At 36.0% G+C, this 15,963-nt stretch overlaps 1 long non-coding RNA gene across 2 annotated transcripts in view; it reads left to right on the forward strand.

Annotated features, from left to right (window-relative positions):
• The window catches only part of LOC108517517 (uncharacterized), a 116,683-nt gene that overhangs the window by 48,364 nt on the left and 52,356 nt on the right, over positions 1 to 15,963 (forward strand). For both annotated transcript variants that reach the window (XR_001882130.1, XR_001882129.1), the window contains one exon: positions 799 to 879. This is a non-coding gene — a long non-coding RNA (uncharacterized LOC108517517). The remainder of the gene's footprint in view (positions 1 to 798; positions 880 to 15,963) is intronic.

The following is a 15,963-nucleotide window of genomic DNA, read 5'->3' on the forward strand; positions in this document are numbered from 1 at the left end:
AGGGAGGGAGGGAGGGAGGAAGACTCTTTTCCCCCATTTACTGAGACATGAAAGACTTCCAGCTTTGAATGGGTCCCAGAGCGGGAAAGCGATTTGAAAAAAATCTAAGATAGGGTACAAGCAGCCCTGACACTTGGGGCACGGACTTACCAAGCTTTATGGTATTAGATGTACCTGTGCTAAGAATGTATGTTATGTAGAGTTTATGGCAAATCGTATTAGGAGAAACGTAGGTCCGTATTTGTAGCAAGGCCGTTCTATGTACTGCAGAGAACTCTAGGCCATTCTAAAACAGCTCCTTTGCATGCTACCGAACCCTATTACAGATACAGTATTAGATATGATACAGCAACTGGCCATGTGACATGAATGCCCATCAGGGGCTGGCTCACCAGACTCATCAAGGCATAAGGTTCAGAGGGCCCAACAGAAATCCTCATAAGATGGAAGTGGTACCACTGGTATCAGACACAAGCAAGTCTAGAGAGCACAAGAAAGCTATATGGGCAAATGGCAGGACTCCCATATCACCCTCAACTGTTGTACCAACTGCCTTTCTCTCAGTTTATGCACATGTCCCCACAGCAGGGGGGTGGGTGGAGAGGGAATAGAGCAAGGCATATCACCAGGTGAAAAGAACGAAAAGGCCAAATGGGTTCTAGTATGATGACACATTGGAATCTGCCCTGCACTTTCTTCCTGCATCCTAATTGATGGCTGTCTTATTACATTTGTGCTCCTATAACAGAATATCTGAGACTGGGTAATTTATAAAGAACAGAAATTTATTTTTCACAGTTCTGGAGACTGGAAAGTGCACGATCAAGGTGCTGGCATTGGGTCTTCTTGCTGTGTCCTTATGTGACAGAAGATAGAAAGGTAAGGGGACCACACTCCCTCACCAAATCCTTCTATAATGGCATTAACTCATTCATAATGGTGGAGCCCTCATGATGTAAACACTTCCCCAAAAGGTCCCATCTCCTAAGACTGTGGCATTCAGGATTAAGGTCCCAAAACATTAATTTTGGGAGACACATTTCAACCATAGCAATGGTTTAGGAAACCGATTCTCCTGAAGCCATGATGCTACCTGAAATTTAAACGAGGCAGCTGTGTGATCCAAGAACTAGTCACACTACTTCCTCATTTTATTCATTCCTTAATTTAATAAATCTTTATTGAATCTCTATTTGTAAAGTATTGTTTTGAGTACTGGGGATAGAGCAATGAGTAAAACAGACAAAATGCTTTCCTTTAGGAAGGCTACATTTTAGTGGAGGTGTAAAAAACACAAGCAAAACGAAGATATTATATATTAAAAGAGTAATATAGTAATAAGTGCTTTAGAGAAAGACTTTAAGAAAAAAGAAATTGGAGGTGACTTGCAAGTTGACAAAGTTCAGTTTTAAATAGGGTGGTTCAGAAAGGTCTTAATGAGAAGCTAACTTTTGAGCAAATAATGGAAATACATACCTATGGTATAAGCAATCTAACCACAGGGAACAGTAAATGCAAAGGGCCTGAGGCAGTGGCTTGTCTAGAATGTTCGGTGAATACCGAAAAGGGCAGTACGGTTGCAATATAGTGAGCAGAGAGAATTTTTGGAAATGAACTCAGCAAGATAATGGGCTACCAGGTTTTACAAGCGTGGAGGCCATTCTAAGGACTTTAAATTTTTCTCCAAGTAGGATGAGGAGCTGTTGGTTTTAAGCAGAGAATATACGTGATCTCCTAGATGAAAATAATTTACCTTTTTGCGTGTGTTGAAGATTGACTGTTGCTGAGATAAGAATGAAAGTCTGAAAGTTATTGCCATAACCCAGGGAAGAGATAACGCTGGCTTGTACAAACATGACACGTGATGGAAGTGAGAAGTAGTATGAATTTGGATTTTTAAGGTCATAAATAATTTTCAGATTAGATGTGGGATGAGAGAAACAAGTAAGTGAAGGATGATTCTAAGGTTTGGGACCTAAACCAAAATGGATGGAGTTTCCATTATTTGAGGTGGAAAAAACTGAGGGAGAAGCCACTTTGAGAAAAAAGATGAGAAATTTATTTCTGTGTATGTTAAAATTGAGACACTTATGGGACAGTCAAGTGGAGATGTTGAGTATGTTGTGGATCCAAAAGTCTGAAGTTCAAGGCTGAGGTGTACTACCATGCAGATGGCATTTAGAACCATAAGGCAATTAGATCCCTAAGGGTCTGTGGAGAAGCAAAGGAGCCCAAGCAATGACCCTTCAGAGTCCCCTAGCACTAAGATTGGGAACATGAGCAGAAGAAATGGACAAGGAGCAGCCGGTAAGTTAGAAAATCCAGCAATGTATGGTGTCCTGAAAGCCAAAGTATTTCTAGAGGATGGGAGGATTATCTACTTCAAATGGCTCTAAGAAATCAGATGAGAACTGAGGAATTGATCTTTGGATTCACCAATGTGAAGATATTGTTGGTCTTGATAAGAGAAGTGTCTATAGCATTTTCATCAATATTCAAATGAAGAACATATAAGCAGCTCCCTCTCTCTCTCTCAATTTCTCTTTCATGTCAATTAGTTTGAACTCAAACATCTACTTTTAACACATATGCTATCCTTTTAACCCTTTCTCATCATTCTCTCTTTTACTCTTTTCTCCTATTTCCCTGCCTACTTCTGTCTTCTGCCTCCACTCCACCTTCTTTAGGTCCCTAAAAAGAAATACAGGAAAAGAATGTAATGGTTCAAACTATTTTAAAAATACCTTAAGAAGCGTGATTCCAAGGGAACAAGTACTATCAACCTCTTTACAACTACTCAAAAGTTTCCTTCAGAAAACTGACAGTATTCACCATTTTTATATTATCTTTGTTTATCCACAGAAAACAGCTTTCATGATGAAATCCAAGAGCATGTAATTTTCTTTTTCCTCTAATCTAGCAAGTGATTACAAATTATTTATATGTACTACTATGTTTTTGTTTCAAATTCACTGCTTTTTAAATAAATATTAATGGCCTTTCCTGGATTTTTTGGGAGTAAGAACCATGTCTTTTGTTTCTCATGCCCTTATTCCCATGTGTCCTCCCTCCCGTATGCCTTGCATAGCGATTTGTGGTATTAAATTAATATTTGTAAAATTGAATTAATAATGTTTTTCTAGACAAGCGTGGTGGCTTACCACTGTAATCCCAGCACTTTGGGATTACCTTACCTCCCCACATTTCCCCATAAAGCAACAACAGCGGTGGTAAAAGGACAGGCATGCATAAACGTCTCCAAATCAGGGGTTACAAATGCAAATGGAAAGCCTATAAATGAAGTAAAGCAGATGAGGACCTATGGAAACAAAAACTACATGTCCAGTTTCATGTGGGAGTTGCTGCTGAACTCCAATTGATTATAGACACGCAAAAACACAAGCCTGATGTTGTTGGGTCTTTCCATTTCAACCAGAGAAGTTGGAAATTCCAGTGACATCCTAGTTTTAAAACGTTCGCTACTAATCTGACTCTTTAAACCAGGACTGTAGACGGGTCAAAAGCAACAGAATTCGCACCAGAGGCTGGGCTACAGATCTACAACCTCTGCCTAAATAGACATGAGACCTTTGTGGACAGGAGGTAAAAGGAAATTTTACAGCTCGGCTTGTCTCATTCCTCTAATCCTGCCTGTGACCTGTCTAGATGAGTATACTGGTCCTCAGTCATTTCACAGATTGTGATGAGATAGAATTACTACAGTCCTTCTAAAAGATTTCAATATGCCACTTTAAGTGTCAAACGTGAATTATATCATTCAATGGGAGCTCCGCCCCGTCTGTATATCTACAAATACCAAATACTTCCCTTAATGAGATAGCCATTCAACTAGCCTAAGATGTCCCCAATAAGTGATCTATTTGCATCTTCTATCGCTTCATAAATACACAGCATTATGGAGGGCTGTCTTATTTTTAGTTTGCTCATGTGTTATTCATGAAGAGTGTTGTAGCCCGTCTGTGTAATTTCACTAACCTTTTTTCAATTTCCCCAAAGCGGTGGCTTCCTTTTGGTATACCTCTGTTTTCTGGAAACTGTTTCCTTCCTGTTCCCTTCATTTAGCTGGAATCATCCTGGGTGAATAATAGGCTGGCATCCTCAAAATGCCATCATATGTGTATGTGTGCAGGCATGTGTGTGTGCTCTCTCACTGTCTCTGCAAATTCAGTAGGACTAGAACCAATCTTTAAAACCTGCCCCCAAACTGAGGCCCTAAACTCAAATTCAATTATTTATCTTTCTCATAAACAAGAGAAAAGCTTTTTAAAAGCCCCCTAATGCATTTATTGGCTTTCTCATGAAGGAAACAATTGTGAACATATTCCTAGAGCTTACCTCTCTAGGTAGAACATGGTTCTGGGACTGGGCACAACCCAGGCACAGTATGGTTTGGGGCTAAACTATATTGCCATATAGGTATGTCTCTTACACTCTGCTGCCCTGAGGAATACTGGAGCATTGGAACACATTACACTATGCTCCAGCATTTCTCTTTCAGGGGGCCTATTAACCTGTTATCCTAAGCTAACCCTAATACTGGAGAAGAGAACAAGCCATTCCTTTTTATTGCTTTGCAAGCACTTACAAGCAAATGTTCCAGGATGAAGAAGGCTTTACTGGTGCTTCTTTGGCCTCTGTGGGCATCACGTAGCTCTCCACTTCTCAAAGGGCTCTCCTAATCCTAACCTTTCTCTGACTGGAGGATGCTTTCCAGGTTTCCATCTTGCTTTCATATAAGTGATTCTGTGCAGTGTTTCTGAAACAGGTGGTATTTGGTTACATTATTAAGTTATTTAGTAGTGATTTCTGAGATTTTGGTGCACCCATCATCCAAGCAGTGTACACTGTATCCAATATGTAGTCTTTTATTCCTCACCCCTGCAACCCTTTCCCCCAAGTCCCAAAAGTCCATTGTATCATTCTTATGCTTTTGTGTACTCATACCTTAGCTCTCACTTATGAGTGAGAATGTACAATGTTTGGTTTTCCATTTCTGAGTTACTTCACTTAGAATAATGGTCTCCAATTCCATCTAGGTTGCTGCAAATGTCATTATTTTATTCCTTTTTATGGCTGAGTCATATTCCATGGTGTATGTATATATATATATATATATATATATATACACACACACACACACACACATATATATATACACATACATATACACACCATAATTTATTTATCCATTCATTTATTGATCGGCATTTGGGCTGGTTCCATGTTTTTGCAATTGTAAATTGTGCTGCTATAAATGTGCTTGTGCAAGTATCTTTTTTGTATAATGACTTCTTTTCCTCTGGGTAGATACCCAGGAGACAGATTGCTGGATCAAATGGTATATCTACTTTTAGTTCTTTAAGGAATATCCACACTGTTTTACATAGTGGTTGTACTAGTTTACATTCCCACCAACAGTGTAAAAGTGTTTCCTTTTCACCACATCCATGTCAACATCTATTATTTTTTGATTTTTTGATTATGGTCATTCTTGCAGGAATAAGGTGGTATTGCATTATGGTTTTGATTTGCATTTCCTTGATTATTAGTGATGTTGGGCATTTTCTTCATATTTTCTGGCCATTTGTATATCTTCTTTTGAGAACTGGCAATTCATGTCCTTAGCTCACTTTTTGATGGAATTGTTCGTTTTTTCTTGCTGACTTGTTTGAGTTCTTTGAGATTCTGGATATTAGTCCTTTGTCAGATGTATAGATTGTGAAGATTTTCTCCTACTCTGTGGGTTGTCTATTTACTCTTTTGATTATTTCTTTTGCTGCACAGAAGCTTTTTAGTTTAATTAAGTCCCATCTATTTATCTTTGTTTTTGTTACATTTGCTTTTGGGTTCGTATTCATGAAGTCTTTTCCTATGCCAATGTCTAGAAGGGTTTTCCAATGTTATCTTCTAGAATTTTTATGGTTTCAGGACTTAGATTTAAGTCTTTGATCCATCTTGAGTTGAATTTTTGTATAACGTAAGAGATGAGGAATCCAGTTTCATTCTCCTACATGTGGCTTGCCAATTATCCCAGCACCATTTGTTGAACAGGGTGTCCTTTCATCATTTTATTGTTTTTGTGTCTGTTTGCTTTGTTGAAGATCAATTGACTCTAAGTATTTGGCTTTATGTCTGGGTTCTCTATTCTGTTCTAGTGATCTATTTGCCTATTTTTATATCAGTGACATGCTCTTTTGGTGACTGTGGCCTTAGAGTATAGCTTGAAGTTGAGTAATGTGATACCTCCAGATTTGTTGTTTGCTTAGTCTTGGTGTGGCTATTTGGGCTCTTTTTTGGTTCCATATGAATTTCATGTTTGTTTTTTTCTAGTTCTGTGAAGAATGATGGTGGCATTTTGATGGCAATTGCATTGAATTTGTAGATTGCTTTTGGTCATATGGTCATTTTCACAATACTGATTCTACTTATCCATGAGCATGGGATGTTTCCATTTGTGTCATCCATGATTTCTTTCAGCAGTGTTTTGTAGCTTTCCTTATAGAGGTCTTTCACCTCCTTGGTTAAGTATATTCCTAAGGTGGTATTTTTTTCTTCTTTTTGCTATTGTAAAAGGCGTTGAGTTCTTGATTTGATTCTCAGCCTGGTTGCTGTTGGTGTATAACAGCACTACTGATTTGTGTATGTTAATTTTGTGTCCTGAAGCTTTGTTGAATTTATTTACCATTTCTAGGAGCTTCTTGGATGTGTCTTTAAGGTTTTCTAGGTATACAATCATGTCATTGGCAAACAACAGTTTCACTTCCTCATTACCAATTTGGATGCCCTTTATTTCTTTCTCTTGTCTGATTGCTGTGACTAGGACTTCCAGTACTATGTTGAATAGAAGTGGTGAGAGTGAGCATCCTTGTCTTGTTCCAGTTCTCAGGGGGAATGGCTTCAATTTTCCCCATTCAGTATAATGTTGGCTATGAGTTTGTCATAAATGGTTTTTATTACTTTAAGGCATGTCCCTTCTATGCAAAATTTGCTGAGGCTTTTGATCATAAAGTTGTGAACCCAGAAAATCTGAGACAGGTCTCAGTTAATTTAGAAAGTTTATTTTGCCAAGGTTGAGGACACATCTGTGACACAGCCTCAAGAAGTCCTGACAAGTGCCCAAGGTGGTTGGGGCACAGCTTAGTTTTATTCATTTTAGGCATATATGAGACATCAATCAATATATTTAAGAAGTACATTGGTTCAGTCTGGAAAGGTGGGACAACTTGAAGCAAAGGCAGATAGACTCAAAGTGGGGAGGGGGCTTCCAGGTCACAGATAGGTGAGAGAAAAATGGTTGCATTCTTTTGAGTTTCTGATTAGCCTTTCCAAAGGAAGCAATCGGATATGCATTTATCTGAGTGAACAGAAGGATAACTTTGAACAGAATGGGAGGCAGTTTTGCCCTAAGCAGTTTCCAGCTTGAGTTTTTTTTGTTTGTTTGCTTTTAAGCTAGTGATTCTGGGGGCCCAAGATATTTTCCTTTCTTATTTTCCCCTTTTCTTTTAAAATTATTTTGGAGAAAGCATTTTATAAGAAAATGAGTCTCTGGTCTCAGGTTTCATCCAATCTCTCATGGCTAGAACAGTTAATTTTTAGATGGGTAGGTCCCAAAAGATAATTTTTAGCAGGTTGTGAAGTCCCATGTCCTATAAAGAGAAATAGTGGGGAGGAAGGGAGGAAAAACAACAACAAACAAAAGAATAATCCTGGAAAAATTGATTTAGGCCACATTACTCTGAAATCCATATACTAGTAGGCAGGTATGAAAGTGGCTTATGTATGTAAATAAGCTGCTGTTGTTTTCTTTAATAGTTTATATTGTCTGGCTTCAGTTTGGAGGGCTTTAAGAAAGCACAACTTAGTTTTCAGTGACTCCAAATTAAGAAAAATGGAAAAAAAGAAGGAAAAAATTGAAAACATTATTTTGAAGACATGTAGCCAAGAAAAATTAGAATTTGGTTCATAATGTAGAAAATAATAAAATTGAAAAAACATTAGGCAAGACTAGAATGTAACAACAGGTATACAATAGTTTTGAAACTTAATTTCTCTTTCTCCAGTTTTCCATTTCTACTAAAAACAAATCATGGAAGAACTGGCTTGCTTTATTACACGTGGCCTAACTATTTGTATATGGTGAAGCAAGAATAATTATTTTTTTACATAGACTTTTAAAATGGCTTTGGTGGAACTTTTAAAACCTCAGATAAGAATTTTTAAAGCCAAGCCCAGTCACAGGTTTGTGTCATCAAATACCTATGAGTTGGGTGAATTTTTTCTTCTCTTGAGGTTTCAAGTTAAACTTGGGACTTCTGGGCCTGTCAGAAAGTGACATTCTTTAGTTACCACAGGTTAGAAACCCTGTACGTGGACTGTGTACACAAAATGAGGCCAGTTTTTCCAAGGGCTTAATTGGCTCCATAAGTCAAGTTTGATTCCTTAAAGGAAAGCACATCATTCACAACTTTTAGTATACTCTTATGAACAAAATTTGAAGCATGTTTCTCTCTAGATGATTTCTCTAGAATTCAGAAACTATTTGTGATTATTTTTAACTTATGGCAAAACAGTTATTTGCAATAAGAATAATAAGAATTATAATTATTATATCATAAAATAGGATCACAGGTATTTTTAAAATAAATAATTTAAGAAATGGATTCTTACATTATTATTACTATATCACAAAATAGGATCAGAGGTTGTTGTAAAATAAATCATTCATTTAACCAAAGTGATAACTCTAAAAATTTTTAAAAAAGGTTAAAACCTTTATTCTTTGAGAGAGAAGACTTAATTTTCCAAACAATGAGTCCTAATGAAAACAGCATGAAGCCAATTAAATTTGTTTTTCTAAATTTTATAACTAATATATAACATTTTAATCTTGACCATAAGATATAACTTCCATAAGCCTTTTGTAACCTGTATTAAAGTGTTAGTTAATGCTTCAAGAAAATCTCATTAATCTGACAGAGGGACCCATATGTCAGTCTTACATCAATATGCCCTTGACATTAATGATTAATTTATAGAAAAATTGAACTTATTTTATCTCAAAATTGGCCCTTACAATCTCATGTGCCCACTTCTTCCACAATAGTCCCTGGGCCTTGAGGAGTTGAATAGCTTTAATTTCTTGCCCTGTGTCTCAAGAATGTAGTTTATTTTGATTGGCATCTTCTATGGGGCCTGAAGACGAGGCTTTAATTGCTGTCAGTGTTTAAGATTTAGCAGCACTTGGTGTCATTTTTAGATCCAGGAGTCAAAACCCTGTAACTCAATGTCATAAGGACTTTAAAAGCACACCAAGGGAGATACATAGATGTAATAACCTTAATTTTTAAAAATGTTAATATCAGTTTTTTTCTAAGCAAACCAAAACTTAATAACAATATGACAACTTGATCATGTTAAAGATTTTTTAATATAAATCCCCTATTGTGACTTGCACCAACCACTCATGACATGCTTGGACTTTCTGCTTTGTCCTGAACAACCCTCCTTCTTAAACAATCATTTTATTTTAGGACTAAATTTACCATACAAGATTCTTTCTCATATAAAATTATTTCTTTTTAAGCTCTTTTACCACAAAAAATACCTCTTTGTTTTTATAACTTTCTTTGGATCTCTTTTATTTTCTGGTTCCTTTTATCTTGTTTTACACATAACCTTTAAATAATCTTTGAATTAGACAAAACTTGTTCACCTTTTTTTAAAAAGGACACACTTTTTTTTTTTTTTTTTTTAAGCAAGAATGTTTTCCTACAATATATAATTGGAAAATACCCAAATAATGAAATATCTATTATTTAATTTAATATAACTTTGTATTCTAAATTATGAAGAAGTTATGAATTTAGTTTATCTATAAGTATTCATCTCATTACATTTACCAAATTGTTATAATTGATTACCTAGATTATTTATGAAAACTGTGATAATCATCATTTAAAGTTATGAAACGACCATTGAAAAATTATAACTGAGACAGTGAAAAAATATTTGACCTAATTGACTCCATCTTGCTCTTAACTTTTAAGCTGTCCTTGTTCATTCCTGGGCATAGGCAGAACTAACTTTGGAAAGGACTTAGTTTGTAGTTTAGTTTTGAAACAAGATGATAACAGCACTTTCCTGAAACAAGCCTCCCTATTGCCTGTGGACTAGAATGCTTAAAGCCACAAGATTAGAAGTTATGGTAATCTTACTAAATTTAAGATGCAGCTATTTTCATTAAACTGATATCAATGCTTTATTTATTAAAAATTACACAAGCAAAGATCATTCTGTTTTAGACTGGGTTTATAGTTTTGTAAGCCCTGCGTCAAATTTTGACACCTTACAGTATTTGGCAAGGATAAGTATGAAATTGCTTTATTAATAAATGTAAACCAAAACATATGCTGGCAATTCTTAATACATTTTTAATATTATTTTACCAATAATTTTAAGGCTAGCTTATTTATTAAAAATTTTACTTAAACCACATAAATTTGGAAAGGCATTTGACTAGTCTTTACTGTTTTAGTATCTCATTTAAGCGCTTTTTAAAAGCCAATTGGAGCTCTTTTATGTCTTAGTAGTGAAACATTGTGTACACAACATATAAATACATAGACATATTAGGCATGCCAGTAGAAATACATTTTATAGACTTATAAAGACCTCCCACTTTTTTTCTTAGACTTTCAGATTCTTGATGAACCTGTTTTATAACCATAAGCAGTTGTCAGCTAAATAGCCTTAAATTTTCATATTAAAGGAAACAACTCAGGTGAAAATCACATAGCAAAATTTGCATTCTAAGATACAAAGAGAAAAGGTCTGGTGGTGCTAGAGGGAGACACTTTCACAGGGCACTTAAAAGATTTTTTTTTAACAAAGACATTTCTGAGTGTCTAAATTACATTATTCCTTAAAAACCTAAAAGTAGCCTCTGTTGCAATAACCATTTTAGTCAAAAAATCAGGTGAAAACAAAATTCTGTCAACTGAGAAGAAAAACAAAAATTGTTCAAAAAAAAAACAAGCAAGATCTTAAGAGAGAAGAACAAACGAGCAAACAAAAACAAAAACATAAAGTCCTTAAAATACAAACACGCACACATGCACACATACACACACATCTTGTATGTTAGCATTTTAAGTAAGCTGACTTTTAACCACTGAGCTCCTTTAAAAAAAGTCTTTTAAAATCTCATTATCATGTTTCAGCTAGGACAAAATGCTGCTAAACTAACAAGGATCACACAAATTATACAATTTCTGAGCACTCTAAGTATAAGCAGAAATTAACACCAGCTGGTAGTTAATGCTAACTTTAGTCTAAAAAGAATTTGATGCTTCAATTCTCTATTTGTGCTCTTTCAGACTTTTTGATGTAGGCATTTAACGCTCTTAGCACCACTTTTGCTGTATCCCACAGGTTTTGATAGCTTGTGTCACCATTATCATTTAGTGCAAAGAATTTTTAAATTTTCTTCTTGATTTCTTTGTTGATCCAATGATCATTCAGGAGCAGGTTATTTTATTTCCATGTATATGCATGGTTTGAGGGTTCATTTTGGAGTTAACTTCCAAGTTTATTCCACTGTGGTCTGATAGAGTACTTACTATAATTTCAACTTTCTTAAAATTTGTTGAGACTTGTTTTGTGATCTTTCATATGGTCTATCTTGTGCTGATGAAAGAATGTATATTCTTTAGTTGTTGGGTAGAATGTTCAGTATATATCTGTTAAATTCACTTGTTCTAGGATATAGTTTATGTCCATTGATTTTGTTGACTTTCTGTCTTGATGAGCTGTCTGGTGCTGTCAGTGGAGTATTGAAGTCCCCCGCTATTATTGTGTTGCTGTCTATCTCATTTCTTAGGTTTAGTAGTAATTGTTTTACAAATTTGGGTACTCCAGTGTTAGGTGCATATATATTTAGGATTGTGATGTTTTTCTGTTGGACTAATCCTTTTATCATTACATAATGTCCCTCTTTGTCTTTTTTAGCTGCTTTTACTTTAAAGTTTGTTTTGTCTGATATAATAATATTGATTCCTCTTTGCTTTTGGTGACCATTTGCATGGAATATCTTTTCCCACCCCTTTAACTTAAGTTTATGTGAGTCCTTATGTGTCAGGTCAGTCTCCTGAAGACAACAGAAACTTGGTTGGTGAATTCTTATCTATTCTGCCATTTTGTATCTTTTAAGTGGAGCATTTAGGCCTTTTACATTCAATGTTAGTATTGAGATGTGAGGTACTATTCCATTCATCGAGCTATTGGTTACCTGAATATCTTGGCCTTTTTTGTTTGTTTCATAAGTGCTGTGAGATTTATGTTTTAAGAATATTCTATTTTGGTGGATTTCAAGGATTTGTTTCAGAATTTAGAGCTCCTTTTAGCAGTTCTTATAATGCTGGGTTGGTAAAGATAAATACTCTTAGCTTTTGTTTGTCTGAAAAAGACTGTAACTTTCCTTGATTTATGAAGCTTAATTTCACTGGATACAAAATTCTTAACTGATAATTGTTTTGTTTAAGGAGGCTAAACATAGGACCTTAGTACCTTCTAGCTTGTATGGTTTCTGTTGAGAAATCTGCTGTTAATCTGATAAGTTTTCTTTTATAGGTTACCTCTTGCTTTTGCCTCACAGCTCTCAAAATTCTTCCCTTCATCTTGACTTTAGATAACCTGATGACTATGTGTCTAGGAAATGATCTTTTTGCAATACATTTCCCAGGTGTTATTTGAGCTTCTTGTACTTGGATGTCTAGATCCAAGCAGGTTTTAGATTTCTCTTCCTTCTCAAGAATACTGATTATTCTTAGGTTTGGTCATTTAACATAATCCCAGACTTTTTAGAGGCTTCGTTTATCTTTTAAAATTCTTTTTCCTTTGCCTTCATCAGATTGAATTAATTTGAAATCCTTGTTTCTGAGCCCCGATGTTCTTTTTTCTACTTACTGAATTTGATTGCTGAAACTTTTGAGTGCATTTTGCAATTCTCTTAAGTGTGTCGCTCATTTCCAGAAGTTGTTTTTGTTTTGTTTTGTTGTGAATGTTTATTTATTTATTTATTTATTTTACTGGAGATTTCTCTATGCATATCGTGTGTCATGTTTCCGATTTCTTTAAGTTGGAGTCTACCTTTTTTGGGTGCCTCCTTGATGAGCTTAATAGTCAACCTTCTGAATACTTTTTCAGGCAATTCAGAGATTTTTGTCTTGGTTTTCATTGCTGATGAGCTAGAGTGACCTTGTACGGGTGTTAAAGAACTTTTCTTTTGTCATATTACCAGAATTGTTTATCTCATTTATTCTCATTTGGACAGACTATGTCAGATGGAAGATCTAGGACTCAAGGGCTGCTGTTCAGATGCTTTTGTTCCATGGGGTGCTCCCTTGATGTGGTGCTCTCCCTTTTCCCCTAGGGATGGGCTTCCTGAGAGCTGAAGTGCAGTGATTGTTATTTCTCTTCTGGATGTACCCACCCGGTGTAGCTACCAGCCTCTGGGCTTGTACTGGGGAGCATCTGCAAAGAGTCTTGTGATGTGATCCATCTTCAGGTCTCTCAGCTGTGGATACCAGCACCTGCTTTGGTGGAGTAGCAGAGGAGTGAAGGGTCCTTGGTTGTTTTTTGTCAAGTGCACTAGTTTTGTGTTGGTTTGCCACTATCCAGGAAGTGGCACTTTGAAAAGCTCATCAGCTGCAGTTGTATAGGGAGGATACAAGTTTGCACTAGGTGGCATTTGGATGAATATTCAGGTTTCTCAGGTGGTGGGCAGGGCCATAGACCACCCAGTGGATTATGTCCTTTGTCTTTAGCTACTAGGGCAAGTAGAGAAACACCATCAGGTTGGGGCAGGGTTAGGCATGTCTGAACTCAGACTTTCCTCAGGCGGTACTTGCTGTGACCTCTGTGGGGAATGGGGGTGTGGTTCCCAGGCCAATGGAGTTGTTCCCAGGGGGATTATAGCTGCCTCTGCTGCATCACACAGGTCACCAGGGAAGTGGGGGAAAGTCAGCAGTCACAGGCCCCACCCAGCTCTTATATAACCCACAGCCCAAAAGGTCAGTCTGACTCCCCAACAGCACCAAGTTTATTCCCAGGCAGCCAGTGAGCACAGCTGAGAGCTTGCCCAGGCTACAAACCTCCTGGCTGAGAAAGCAAGCCAACTCACAGTTCCCAACTGTTCCACGGAGCCTGCAGTGGCAATCCACCTTTTTCAAAAGGTCTGTGGATTATCTCAGCTTTCTTGGTATGTTCCTGTTGTAGTTCTTGGAGCAATGGTTCATGATGTGGGTCTCTATATGCTGCTCTGTTCATCCGAGTTCAGTCTGCATCTTTCAATGATAAACACGTTTTGTTTTGGAAACACAACCACCATGTCATCATCAAATGTAACATAGTTGACAGTAACATAAATTACCATTACATATTCCAATTTCCTAGGTGTCTCAGAGATAACTTGTTATGGTTGATATGTTTGAATAAAGCCCCAAACAAAACATATACACTGCTTTATTTTTTTCCGTAACAATATCATTCAATATACTATGTATCTCATTATTTATTTGCTCATTGTTTATCTCTCCCATTGAAAGATCAGACTCAAAATGTCAATTATCAATATCAATTATACCACTTTTACTTTTTTAGTGGTTTCCTTTAAGTTTGCAATGTACACTTACAACTAATCCAAGCCTTCTTTTAAATAACACTGTACCACATCATAGATACTGCAGTTACATTACAACTGGATATTTTCAATTCCCCCTTCCTGTATCTCGTAACAGTGCTGCCATTCATTTTATTTATCAGTAAGTGATAATCACTGAATATACTGTTGCTATTTATTATTTTAAACAAATATTTATATGTTGTATAAATCATGAATAATAAAAATAAAATGTATTTATTTATGATCCACATTGATCATGTGATTCAAATTTCTAAACTATTGCATTTTCCTTCTTTCCGAAGAACTTCTTTTAACATTTATTGCAAGGTAGGTTTACCGGCAACAAATTCCTTTAATTTTATCTGAGAAAGTCTTCAATTTTTCTTCACTTTTGAAGCATAATTTCATAGATACAAAATTTTCAAGTTTGGCTATTTTTGTTCTTCAACACATTAAATATTTTCATTCTACTCACTTTTTGTTTCATGGCTTCTGAAGAGAAGTCTGATGTAATTCTAATCTTTGCTTTTCTACAGGGAAGGTGCTTCCCTCCCACTCTGGCTTCTTTCATAGTTTTCTTTGTTATTGATTTTATGAGGTTTGAACATTATATGCCTAAGGGTTGATTTTTTTGGTGCCTGTTGTTTGGAGGTGTTAACTTTGAGAAATTCTCAATCAATATGATTTCAAATATCTCATTGGATTCCTTTCTCTTTGTCTTCATCTTCTGGTATTCTTATTATATATGTTACACCTTTTGTAATTGTTTTACAGTTCTTAGGTATTCTGTTCTGTATTTTTCATTTTTCGCTCTGTGCATTTTTTTTCACATATGTGACTTTTCAAAGTTCACCTCTTCACTGCGCACTCAGGAGTCTGCAGCATTACCAAGGTGTCATCATACGCTGCATTTCAATTTTGGAGGTTTTGATGAACTTCTCCAAGCTCACTGACTTTTTTTCCTCAGCTATGTTCAGTCTACCAATGAGACCATCAAAGGTATTTTTTATTTCTGTTATAGTGTTTTTTATTTCTAGTATTTCTTTTTCATTCTTCCTGATATTTTAACAATATTGAGTTTCCATCTCTTTGCTTACATTACCCATCTACTCTTGCATATTGTCTACTTTTTCCAGTAGAATGCCTAATATATTAATTGGAGTGGTTTTTTGTTTGTTTGTTTGTTTGTTTTTTTGATGGAGTTCAGCTCTTGTTGCCACCCTGAAGTGCAATGGCATGATCTCAGCTCACTGCATTCTCCA

This window comes from Rhinopithecus bieti, unplaced genomic scaffold, assembly GCF_001698545.2.
Source record: "Rhinopithecus bieti isolate Rb0 unplaced genomic scaffold, ASM169854v2 scaffold_39703, whole genome shotgun sequence".
NCBI classification, from domain to species: domain Eukaryota; kingdom Metazoa; phylum Chordata; class Mammalia; order Primates; family Cercopithecidae; genus Rhinopithecus; species Rhinopithecus bieti.